This window comes from Elephas maximus, chromosome 9 (genome assembly GCF_024166365.1).
Source record: "Elephas maximus indicus isolate mEleMax1 chromosome 9, mEleMax1 primary haplotype, whole genome shotgun sequence".
Taxonomy (NCBI): domain Eukaryota; kingdom Metazoa; phylum Chordata; class Mammalia; order Proboscidea; family Elephantidae; genus Elephas; species Elephas maximus.
This window is the reverse complement of record NC_064827.1, coordinates 103,859,569-103,873,614: the sequence shown is the minus strand read 5'-3', so window position 1 is coordinate 103,873,614 and position 14,046 is coordinate 103,859,569.

The following is a 14,046-nucleotide window of genomic DNA, read 5'->3' as shown; positions in this document are numbered from 1 at the left end:
AAAAGGTAGAATCACGGTGACTTAGCAGTTTCCAGCCAATCTGTGAAGAGGTGATGCTTTCAATGGTTTTGCCCATTTGAAATGTGAACGTATACCGATGTGCTGTAGTGTTCCTTGGACTCAGCAGACATGGCTCTGGCAGCACGCTCGTCCATTTCCCACTTTTGCCTCTTTGACTATATGACTAATAAAACCTTTCTTTTTGCTTTACTCTAACTTTGTGATGTTTTTACACTAGAACAAAAGCAACGCTTCCCATCAGTCTCGTCTTAGTCCCTGCAGAACCTCTGCCTCGCTGTTCTCCCCCAACTGAAATGGACAGTGTTCTCATACCTCCCTGCTCTCCAGACTGCCTGGAAAGAGAATAGATGTAGAGATTTTTTTAAGTAAAAGTGAAAGCCCTGTGGCATTGCCAAGGGTTTTGCTCTAATGCCTTCAACTGACTGGATGAGACCCACCCACATTATGGAGGATGATCTTCTTTACTTCAAGTCAACTAATTTAGATGTTAACCACATCTACAAAACATCTTCACAGCAAACCGTACATTAGTGTTTGATTAAATAAGTGGGTGCTATGAATTGGAATTGACTTGATGGCAATGGGTTTTTTGTTGTTGTTGTTATAATCTAGCCAGGTTGGTATATAAAACCATGACAGATGGCTTAAAGACTCTGTTTCCCCCAATTGATTACCTAGCAAATGGTTCAAAGGTGATGCTCTAGAATATATCTTCCTCTTTCAAGGCCCCAATTTCACCCTTAACTCTCACTTTCAAAAAAGTTTCTAATTTTGATGAAGTCCAATTTATCTATTTGTTAATAAAAACCTAAAAACAGAACCTGTTGCCCTCAAAATCAATTCTGACTCAAAGCGAACTTATAGGACAGAGTAGGACTGCCCCATAGGGTTTCCAAGGAACAAGTGGCGGATTCGAACTGCCAACCTTTTTGGTTAGCAGCTGTAGCATGCCGTAGCTCTTAACCACTGCACCACTAGGGCTCTATTTATTAAGAGGTAAAGTTAATTCTATGTTAAACATTTTGAAGAACGCCAAACTGTTTTCCACAGCAGCTGCATCAGCTTACAATCCCACCAACAATAGATGAGGGTTCTAAAATTACTATGGAGATTGTTGCACATATCTGTAAATATACTTAAAAACCACTGAACTGTAAACTTTAAATAGAAGAATTATGTGGTAGGTGAATTATATCTCATCTCAATAAAGCTGTTTTGACACCAAAGCAGGCACAACGACACTCAGAATAAATTGGACTTCATCAAAATTAAACACTTTTGTGCATCAAAGGACTTTATCAACAAAGCAAAGAAACAATCTACAGAAAGGGAGAAAATATTTGGTAACCATATATCTGATGAGATTTTAATATCCGGAATATATGACGAACTCCTACAACTCAATAACAAAAAGACAAACAATCCAACAAAAAAAAAATGGGCAAAAAACTTGAATAGACACATCACCAAAGACATACAAATGGCCAATAAGCAACGTCATTAGTCATTAGGGAAAAGCCAGTGAAAACCACAATGAGATAGCACTTCACCCCCACTAGAATGACTATGGTCAGAAAAGCAGAAAACAGCAAGTGTTGGTGAGGATGTGGAGAATTTGGAATCCTCATGCAGTGTTAGTGGGATGTAAAATGGTGCAGCTGCTGTGGAAAACACTTTGGTAATTCCTCAAAAAGTTAAACATAGAATTACCATATGACCCACTCCGAGGCATATTCCCAAAAGACTCGAAAGAGACTCAGATACTTGTATACCAATGTTCACTGAAGCACTGTTCACAACAGACAAAAGGTGGAAAACACCTAAATGTCCATCAACAGATGAATGGATTAGGTGCATGGTTACTTAATATGGCCTTTCTAGCCATGCATAGCCACGCATAGCCTTTTGACTCCCACAAAATGATTGGGTGGGGCTATGCAAATAAGGCGCTGTAGCCTATAAGGTGATTGGACAGTCTGCTAATAATGCAGATAAGGTGCATGGAACCCTTGTAGTGGTGGGACTGTGCAAATAAGGTGTATAGAATCCTAAAGAGAGGATTGGTCAGTTTTGCCATCCTGCTAGGCTTAAAATGAGCCTTTCCAGAGGCTGGAAGGTGGGACCTCACTACCATCACAAGAAAAGCCAGGAACAGTGTTCATGCCCTTTGGACCCAGGATCCATGCACTGAGATCCTCCTAGACCCAGGAGACAGCTGTAACACCAGAAACAGTGCAAGATGGTAAGAAGTGGTGGCAGAGAATCAGCAGCAGCCGACCCAGGAGACCAGTCGGAGACGGTGCTGGGGGCTTCCCAGCTCGCTGAGTGAGGCAGTTACAGTGGGTATGCGGACCCACGGAGCAAGAGAGCTGAGCTCCTTCAGGCAGGAGGCTTGCTGGTGGAGTGGGGTGCTTCTGGACACTTATCGGTGGGGCTAAAGAGCTCTGCAACACTTGCCAGGGCAGGGCAGAGACCAGGCCGAGGGGCCAGGGGCCAAGAGGCCAAGGCCAGTGAGAGACCTGCCTGTGGGCACAACCAAGAAGCTGTCCTGACTGAAGAACTGTATCCTGAGTCATGTCTGATCCTTAGTTGTAACCTGTTACTTCCCTACGAAGCCCCATATTTGTGAGTATGCTCTGTGATTTCTGTGTGGCCATTGCGATGAATTATGGAACCCGGCAGAGAAGTAGAGAGTACCGTGGGAGGGGATGGCTGGTGTCAGAAATGGTAAAAAGATCGGAGTGTGGAGGTATGTTTGACCTCCACCTCATAGGAGTCAGCCGTGAGCTGATGTTGTTGGTGAAGCTGGAAGAAGTGGGACCCTGCACCCATTCCATTTTTACAATGGATAAACAAAATGTGGTGTATTCATACAATGGCCTATTATTCAGCCATAAACAGAGATGAATTTCTGATACACACTACAACATGGATGAACCCTGAAAACAATATGCTGAACAAAATCAGACAGACACAAAAGAACAAACATTGTATGATCCCATTCATATGCAATACCTAGAATGGGCAATTGTATAAGACGGAAGTTTATTGGTGGTTACCAGGGGCCATGAGAGGAGGGGGAAAGTGCAGTTATTGTTTAAGGGATGCTGAGTTACTGTCAAGGGTAATGAAAAAATCCGGAACCAGTGGTGATGGTAGCACAACAAGGTGAATGTAATTAGTGCCATGGAATTGTACACGTAAAAATGGTTGCAATTGCAAATGTTTTGTTATATATCTTTTACCACAATTTAAAAAAAAAAACTGTTTTAAAAAATCCAGTCTATCCTGGAAAACTGGAATGGTATAGTTCTTGTATTCGTTTTTCTTTTTAGCCCTCACAAGATGCTTTCTACATTGCAGGTGCCAAAATTACCCACGTAAATAAGTTCATAACACTTTTCATTGGTCACAAACCATTCCAATTGTTAGCTGAACTTTCTCAAGGGGTTCACAAGCTCCTTGAGGTGAAGTCTATGTCTTAGATCCGCATACATCCATGCTATCAGACGTTGGACGGTGATTGCCTTCATCACAAAATTGGCAGGCAGAAGTGCTCAGTGCCTTGAGTGGCCTATAGCTTCTGGTTCAGGAGGCAGCACTGTGCAGTGGTGGTGGTGGGGAGGGGAAACAATGCAGTCAGACCAGCTAGGTTTAAGCGCAGGTTCTACCATTTGATGATAATATGATCTTAGACAAATGACTTAATCTCCTTGAGCCTTGATTTTGTCTTGTGTAAATTGAGGATTAATAGTGATAGTGACACCTTATAAGATTGTGTGAGGTTTTGGCGAGGTAAGGTATGTAAAGCAGTTACCTGGCCCGTGGTAAGTGCTTATTATTCACTTAACCAACACTTAGTGGGCATCCACTTTAATTCCCTGCCCTCAAGGGGGAGAAGTAGAGGAAGAAAAGACATGTAAACAAACCAATGCAATAAAGTGCTCTCATGCTCTGAAAGAATTCCCAAGACAAGAAGGGAGGGAGGTGGAAAGGGGGTTTCCATGTGGGAAGGGGAAGGGGCATAGGATATGAGAAAAGATCTCATAGAAGAAACACCACTTGAGAAGAGCTTTTATTTAAAAAAAAAAAAAAAAATTTTTTTAAGTTATTCGTCCACCAAGTTGAGGGAGATTGGGAATGGGGACATTTCAGACAGAGGGAATGATGAGAGGAAAGCATCATTTGTTCAGGGAGATGTGATCAGCTCAGCATGACAGAACTGCAGGTATTGGCAAAAAAAAAAAAAAGTTGCCATCGAGTCAACTATGACTCATGGCGACCCCATGAGTGTCAAAGTAGAACTGCACTCCATAGGGTTTTCAGTGGCTCATTTTTCCAGACGTACATTGCCAGGCCTTTCTTCCAAGGCACCCCTGGGTAGACTCCAACCTCCAACCCTTCGGATAGCAGCTGGATGCAGCAGCTGGATGCGTTAACTGTTTATACCACCCGGGGACTCCAAAGCACAAGCACAGTAGCAGAAAACACTAGAGATGCAGGCAAAAGAAGGTCTTCTTTTCCTTTCTTTTCCTCTCCACCAGGACAGACTGAATTGCCTGGTGAATGGGAATCCACCTTTCCACTTTCAACGGAGGCACTTTCTTTGATTGGTTTTATTTGCGGCATTGCTGTCTTCAGAGGTCATAAGGCTAAACAGAAGAAGGCCTGAACCTTTGCCATGCTTCAAAATGCTTAAATATTTCCAAAGTGTTCCAGTAATTTTAATGCTGACATGGCCAGTCATTCATTGGTCAGTCATCATTGTGCACTTGAGGCCACAGGACAATTATTAGGAGTAAAAATTTTCCTTGAAAAATACATCTGCAGTTTCCGTTGTATGCTCCCATCATGCATTATTTCCACACTGGGCACCAGAGAGACCGAAACAAGATGCCTGCTCCCAGAGGAGTTCCCTCAGTTACCCAGAACAAGCTTCTGTACACAAGCCCTCATCATAGGTGATTATGGCCACGGGTTACTCCAGCGGTTCCTCCTAATTAATAGCTTAGAGTATTGAAGAAGCCAGAAGTGACCACAACACTCCAAGTTTTTGGAAACCCCCAGCTGGCTGAGTGTCAGCCTTCCATTTGAGTGAACCTTGGTGTGCTTTTTAACCACATCACCCTTTCCTGGAATCCAGCCCTTTGGCTGACACTCTTCTGCGGAGACAGAGTGTCCCTCTTGCAGCTCAAGAATATCATGTAGGGTTTTTTTCGTGCCTCAGCATTCCCATTTATCTCTCTTCCAGCTTCTTCAAATCCATTCTTATCTTCTCATCGAAATATGCTTGGTCTTGCCCCATTTTTTTTTTCCTTCAGTTTATTATATCTAGAGGGGGTTTTTATTCTCCTTCAAAAGATTTACAGCCTCTATTTTTCTCTGCCCCTTGATTTCTCTATTTCCCTTTTTCCCTCTCTCCCTCCTCTCTTCCTCTCTTGCCCTCCCTTTCTTTTTCTTTTTTTTTTAATTGACCTCAGAAGAAAACAAATAAACCAAACCAAACCCATTGCTGTCGAACCAGTTCAAACTAATGGTGACCCCTCGTGTTACAGAGTAGAACTGCTCCACAGGGTTTTCTTGGCTGTAATCTTTACAGAAGCAGATGGCCAGGCCTTTCGGTGCCACTTTGTTGGTCTGAACCGCCAACCTTCAGGTTAGTAGCCAAGCGCAAACCGTTTGCACCACCTATAAACCTCTGAAAACAGATAGATGAATCATACACTGTGTTCCATGCATAGTCCTCTTTTATTTGGTCATTGTTTTTGTTTGTTTTTAATAACTTAATGTTGTTTTTGTTGTTGTTGTTGTGTGCCTTCGAGTAGATCAGAAATGCCCCATAGTGTATCCTAGGCTATTGGAGGAAGACTCGTTAACAACCTGTGATATGCAGATGATACAACCTTGCTTGCTGAAAGTGAAGAGGACTTGAAGCACTTACTGATGAAGATCAAAGACCACAGTCTTCAGTATGGATTATGCCTCAGCATAAAGAAAACAAAAATTCTCACAACTAGACCAATAAGCAACAACATGATAAACGGAGAAAAGATAGATGCTGTCAAAGATTTCATTTTACCTGAGTCCACAATCAAGGCTCATGGAAGCAGCAGTCAAGAAATCAAATGACATGTGGCATTGAGAAAATCTCCTGCAAAAGACTTCTTCAAAGTGTTAAAAGGCAAAAATGTCGCTTTGAGGACTAAGGTGTGCCTGACCCAAGCATGGTATTTTTATCTACCTCATATGCATGCGAAAGCTGGACAATAAGGAAGACCATGGAAGAATGGATGCATTTGAATTATGGTGTTGGCGAAGAATATTGACTATACCACAGACTGTCATAAGAACAAATCTGTCTTGGAGGAAACAGAGCCAGAATGCTCCTTGGAAGTGAGGACGGCAAAACTTCATCTCGTGTAATTTAAGCATGTTATCAGGAGGGACCAGTCCTGGAGAAAGACGTGATGCTTGGTAAAATAGAGGGTCAGCAAAAAGAGGAAGACCCTCAATGAGATGGATTGACACAGTGGCTGCAACAAAGGGCTCAAACACAGCAATGATTGTGAGTATGGCACAGGACCAGGCAGTGTTTCATTTTGTACACAGGATCGCTATGAGTCAGAACCAACTTGATAGCACCTAACAACAGCAACTTTACAGGAGCAGATCACAAGGTCTTTTCTCTCGTGGAGCTGCTGGGTAGATTGGAACCCCTGAACCTTTCAGTTAGCAGCCAAGTGCTTAAACACTGCATCACCGTGAATCTATCAACTATTGCAACACAAACTAGGATCTCAATAATATCTTACATATAACCATTTGGTAGCCCACTCTCCCACCCAATCCAGAAAAGGAGGGTGAGAATTATTGCACAACTTTGAAGAACGTCATTAAATTATACATGTAAAAATTGTTGAACTGGTGTATGTTCTGCTGTGTATTTTCTCAACAATAACAAAAAATAAAATAAATTTAAAAAAAAAGGAATTGCATTCAGTTGTGTCTACTTTAGTCTCTCCTTTAAGCTGGAATATTTCTTTAATCTTTCTTTGTCTTTCCTGACATTAACATTTTTTGAAGAATACAAGCCAGGTATTTTATAGAATGTCCTTCAGTTTGGATTTGCCTGGTGTTCCCTTATGATTAGATTCAGACTATGCATTTTTCACAGAAATAACACTGTGTCCTTTTTAGGGAATCACATCTGGTTGCTCCTTGTTGGGGACATTAGTTTTAGTCACTCGGATTCGGTGCTGATTTCTTTACTGTATGGTTTCATATTGTAGTATGTGAGGTCACCACGAGTCAGAGCCAACACAGCAACTAACAACAAATAATGGTTGCTATTTTTTATGTTTGCCTATATTCTTTGGGAAATTATTATTTCACTTCCTATTCCATTGCTAAGATTTATCTATGTGTTTCATCTCATCTCATGTCTTTCTCTCTCTCTCTCTCTCATGCTCTCTCTCTCTTTCTCTCCACCTACCTCTTTTTCTCCCCCTTGATGTTCCCTTCCCACATACGTGTGCACACAAACACATATTTTCTTATCTTCTTTCTTCCATGTCTTTCATTTTCCAGGCACATCCTTACTCAAAATAAATTTGGAAGTATACAACTCTTAGCCGAAGTACATTCTCTTGTTTGATGACTACAGACTAAATCTCCAAAGAGCGGTATGTAAAGGGGCAAAAATATGTGTTGTTGAGCAGCCATCTAAGATGCATCAACTGGTCCCAACCCACCTGGAGCAAAGGAAAATGAAGAACACCAAAGGCACATGGAAAATATTGGCCCAAGAGACAAAAGGGCCACATAAACCAGAGACTTCATCAGCCTGAGACCAGAAGAACTAGATGGTGCCCACCTACCACCAATGACCACCCTGACAGGGAACCCAACAGAGAGTCCCAGATGGAGTGGGAGAAAAGTGTGGAGCAGAACTCAAATTCACATAAAAAGACCAGACTTAATGGTCTGACTAAGACTGGAAGAACCCCCGAAACTACGTCCCCTGGATACTCTGTTAACCCAGAACTAAAACCATTCCCAAAGCCCACTCTTCAGACAAAGATTAGACTGCACTATAAAACACTATAAAACTATAGTTGGAATTCACTTGATGGCAGTGGGTTGTTGATCTGGGTATAAAACAAAAATAATACTCATGAGGAGTGTGCTTCTTAGTTCAATCAGATACACAAGACCAAATGGGTGGCTCTTGTCCAGAGGCAGGGTGAAAAGGCAGGAAGGGACAGGAGCTGGTTGAATGGACACAGGGAACTCAGGGTGGAAGGGGGGAGTGTGCTGTCACATTGTAGGGATTGTTACTAGTGCCACATAACAATATATGTATAGATTTTTGTATGAGAAATTAACTTGAGCTGTAAACTTCCACCTAAAGCACAATCAAAAAAAGAAAGGGAAAAAAAGCCTGAAAAGTGTAAACCCTACCCCTGTCCTTCTCAGGAGAGTCAAGTTCCTTGAGCATCGCCTGGGTATTGCTTTTTTGAGGAGAGTAGACTCGACTAAAAAAAATAAAATATGTGTCGTTATGGAACTAGGTGGAGTCGCTGGGTGGTACAAATGGTTAACACTCTCAGTTGCTAACAAAAAGGTTGGAGGTTCAAGTGTACCCAGAGGCTCCTCAGAAAAAAGACCTGGTGATCTACTTCCAAAAAAATCATTCACTGAAAACCTTATGGAGCACAGTTCTACTCTGACACACATGGGGTCTCCATGAATCAGAACTGACTCGACAGCAACTGGGAAAAAAACAAAAGGGAACTCAGTGGCTCAGAAAAGAAACAGATCCAAAGGGATCAACAACGGAACCACTGGACCTTCACCTCTCTCACTCAATCAACCAACCAATCAACATTCATTAACTGAGTATCTATTAGTTCCCCCGCACCACACTTAGCTAGATGGAGGCATATGAAATACAAAACTACAAAGGGTTTACAAGCCCCATACTTCCCCTCCTATCAATGCACCCATGGAAATCTTTCTCATGTTTCAAGGCACAGCTCAAATGTCACCTCCCCTGTAAAGCTGCCCTTTATCTTTCTCATCCTAAGTACCTAGCTTGAGTACCTACTTTTTTCCAGTATTAGATGCTTGCCTCGCAGTAGTCCCAGAAGGTAGGAATTGCCATCTCCATTTTTCCAATAAGTGAACTGAGTCTCAAAATTTTAAAGAACTTGGGTATGGTCACACAGTTATTAGCGCACACAGGTCTGACTTCCAAGTTCTTAGTCTTCTCACTGTTCCACATGGGTCCCAAGGAACTTAATTGCTTTTCTCTTAGAATTCTTGTAACATCTTGTTTATACCTCAGTTACGTGGTTATCATAGTTATGTTCACTTCCCTCCCCTGCAATTTATTTTATAATAAATTATAAGAAGTATAATTTATTATACTTGACCATAAAAATGAGTCTTATTCATCTTCGTGTTCCCAGAATTTACCAGAGTAACTACAAATAGTAGACAATGTTATTGATTGATCTGTGTCCTCCAAAAATACGTATTGTAAATCCTAACCCCTATACTTGTAGTTCAAACCCCTATACTTGCAGTTCAAATCTGCCAGACGCTCCTTGGAAACTGGGGCAGTTCTACTCTATCCTATAGGGTTGCTATGAGTCAGAATCGACTCGACGGCAGTGGGTTTGGTTTGTTTTTTATACTTGTAGTAAAGAGCCCTGGTGGCACAGTCATTAAGTGCTTGGCTGCTAACCAAAAGGTTGGCAATTCGAATTCACAAGCTGCTCCACAGGAGAAAGATGTGGCAATCTGCTTCTGTTTAGATTACAGCCTTGGAAACCCTATGGGGCAGTTCTACTCTGTTGGAATTGACTGGAAGATCTGGTTTTTGGTTTATACTTGTAATTTTAATCCCATTTGGGAATGAGCTTTCTCTGTTACGTTAACAGGAGATATCAGTGTAGGGTATGTTTTAAGCCAGTCACCTCTGGGATATGAAAAGAGCAGATTAGGACAGAGAAGTAAGCAGAGCTGGGGGAAGACTGAAGCCAAGCCACATGAAGATCACCAAGGAACCGTGGAACAAGAACTTTGCCCAGAGTCGACAGAAGGAGAAAGATTTCTCCTAGAGCCAGGGCCTTAATTCGGACTTGTAGTCTTCTAAACTGGGAAAGAATAAATGTCTGTTTGCTAAAGCCACCTACGTGTGGTATTTCTGTTACAGCAGCAGTAGATAACTAAGACAGTCCATAAATGCATGATGAAAGAATGAAGGAGGGAAGAAACCTATTTGGAAATGACATCAACAGATGAAAAGTTGCTTCATGAACTGACATTATGAGGCCAAAGAGATATATAAATAGAATTATGTATTCATATAATTTTAAAAAGTGCCAGATTACACAGTAAAGGTAGAAAGTAAATTATTACCTAACAAGGACAGTACACAAACAGGACGGAGTAATCAATGTACATTTCCTACTCAAATGTAGTAGGAAGAATACATTCTGCAGCCATTTCTTTCCAAAGGGATGAATATATATACAAATACCATTATTATACAATATTTATTATACAAATATTATAGGACAGGAATATGTTACGTTTATATACTGTTATACATATTTGTTATACAAACATATCTGGATGCCCTGAATTTAACAGTCCATAATTAATAACTTCATCTTGGTATCTCATTGAGAACACTAAAAACGTGTATGTTTTATGACAGCAAAAATGTAATACTATATTTTCAACCAGAAAACTTTTCAAGGACTCGCTATGACTTTTTCAAATTTTTTGTTATTCAAGTTTTCCTTACAAAATAACATAGCACGATTATCTCCACTTTTTTAAAAAAAAAATATGCAGTAGAATGTTTTTCTTAGAGCTCTGCATAAAGCAAGGAGAAGGAATTTGTTTGATCTTTCGGCTGACTTTATACAGCAGATTCTACACTGTTGCTTGCCAGGGGAGGGCCTGACCTGCCAGCTCCTTATCCATGTGATTGTGGGAAAAGCAGACATAACATTATGGCTCAAACAGAACAAAGATGAGCTTACAAAAGTACATGGTTTAAATAATACCAGAGCTTTGGGACACAGATCTCTTTTTTCAAGATGTGAATCACATGTAACCATAATCATGATTGGTGGTGAGGAATTTTAAAAACAGAGTCTCCCCCCAGTCCTCCAGTTATACCACAGCTAAATCAGGTGATCCCAACACAGGATTCACATCCCACAAAAAGTGGAGTGTTTACAAAAACAAGATTCCCAAAGGACAAAGTACGCTTTTCCCAAAATCCATTCAAATTTTCAAGCCAACAGTTTTTTTCTGTGTTTTGTTTTATATAAACTACCATCTCTTATTCTAAAATGAAAGGTTCACAGAAACACACATACATACAATTTTCACATGTAAGTTTCAGGGTTCTGACATACTTTAAATGCAGTCGTGTCTTAGAAGATAGAGGTCATGAATCAAATCTATTACTTTTTTTTTTTTTAGTCTTATACACATACATACATAGTTTTTTTGTTTTGTTTTTTTTTAAGGAGTCCCTCAATGACTCAGAGGATTAAGCACTCAACCACTAGCCAAGAGGCTAGCAGTTGGAAGCCATTAAGAGGCACCCTGGAAGACAGGCCTGTCAATCTGCTTCTGAAAAGCCACAGCCTTGAAAACCCTGTGGGGCACAGTTGTACTCTGACAAGTGGAGCTGCCATGAGTTGGAATCAACTCGACACCAACTAACGACAACGAATACATTTTTTATTATGAAACTTGAAATCATGCACAAAAGTTGTAGGAGATATAGCATAACAAACCCAATGTACCCATCACCCAGCTATTCAAAAATCATTAGTGATACTAAACCCGTTGCCGTCAAGCAGATTCCAACTCATAGCGACCCTATAGGACAGAGTAGAACTGCCCCATAGGGTTTCCAAGGAGCGCCTGGTGGATTCAAACTGCCGATCTTTTGGTTAGCAGCCATAGCTCTTAACCACTATGCTACCAAGGTTTCCATTATACTAGAGATTATATATTTAAATAAAAAGCTACACAGCCTCCTATCCAGTACTGCCTATGCCCAGAGCAAACAAGACCACCACCAATCCTGGACGCTTTGTAGAATATGAGCTGTTTGACCTACAAACACATTAAGTTCTGCCATGAAATGCCTGCTTAGAATAGTTCTCCTAAATCCTTGTATAATAAAATTGTTGCTAAAAATTCATGCTGACTATAAAAATGTGATTTAAAAAGATTTTTCTTGTATTGTTTAAAGTTATGCATTTCCACTTTGTAAAACGTGCAAATACAATCATGTAAATTTGAATATAGAGAGTATGTCATAGTATCATGAAATAATCGTTCATTTTCTTTGGTGTGATAATATCATGGTTAAGTAGGAAAACGACTATTTTTAGGAGACATGTAGTAAAGTATTTGAGGGAGAAATGTTACAACATCTGTAACTTGCTTTCAAATGGCTCACGTGGTTGTGTCTTTGTGTAGATCAGGGGTTGACAAACTTTTTTTGTAGAGTCAGTAAATATTTTAGGCTTTGCCACAGTGTGCAGGCTCCTTGTGTAGATAGCTAAATAGAACAAAAACGGGAAAACCTTAATAATTATTGAATCTGAGTAAAGGGTACATAGGTGTTCCTTGTATTAGTTTTTTTTTTTTTTGTATGTTTGAAGATTTCCGTAATAAAAAAAATTGGAGAAATGCAAATGCTACGATTATAATGAAAATAAATTATTCGTAATACTAGCACCTAGATTAATGCCATTAGCATCTTGATAAATTACTTTTTACTTTCAGTTCTGTGTGTGTCTTCCAACTAAAATGAGATCGTACTCCATATAAAGTTTTATAGCCTGTCATTTTCATGTAATACTTATTCAAAAGCATTTTCACGTCATCATCATATTACTGGATACATAACGTTCTATTGAATAAGTGTTTTACAATGATTTAGCTATTTCACAATTATTGAACATTTAGTTTGTCCAGCTTTTCGTGCTTACAAATAAGAATTTCCATACGTGATTTTCATCTATTAATTCCCTCCTTAAGAAGAGACCCTTGATGACAAACTGAAAAAACCAGCTGTCGTTGCATCAACTCTGACTCCTGGTGACCCCATGTGAGTCTGAGTAGAACTGTGTTCCATTGGGGTTTTCGATGGCGGATTTTTTTGAAGTAAATTGCCAGACCTTTCTTCCGAGGTACCTGTGAGCAAGAGCCCTGCTCTCTGACCTGCTGATCTTGAGTTCACCAGCCCCTGCAGCTATGTGAATCAGGAGAAGCCTTGCTGTCTTGCCTGCCAATCTCTGGGTGGACTTCAACTTCGAATATTTTGGTTAGCAGCCAAGCACATTAACCATCCAGGGATTCATTTGATGATAAGGAGCTGTAAAAAAATTACCAATTTTGTTGTGTGAGTGCGTGTTTCTTTTGTGAGCGGCTAGGAGTTAAAATAGTAAAAATTGATGGTCAATGTTGCAGAAAAGTATTTCAAATCTTTAGAGTCCTTGCGTAACAGTCATCTTGAGAGGATAAAGTGAAAATTGTGAATAATAAAAAATGAAGAAGGATATTTCATAACAGGCTTTAGGCATTAATGATTGTTTTTCTTCTCAATGTTTCTATGTTGGCTTGCTGGCCTGATCTGGTCTGTCACCTGTCCATCCTCATCTACCTGGCTCCTTGCCCCTCACCTCACTCAAGCCACAGTGGCTGCTCGTTGACTCCTGCTCATCAGGCACACTCGCTCTGTCTGGAACACTCTTCCTCAGATATATACAGGGTCCACATCTCACTTCCTCAGGTCTCTCCTCCAATGACTCCTCAGACAGGCCAGTCCACCCTGACCATCCTAAAATGACCATTCCCCATCATTCTTTATCCTAATATCCTACTTTGATTTTCTTCCCAGTACTTATCACTATTCAAACCTATGTTTATTGGCCTTTTGCTGTGTCTCCTAGTTGCCTGTAAGCTTCAGGAGGCATGCTG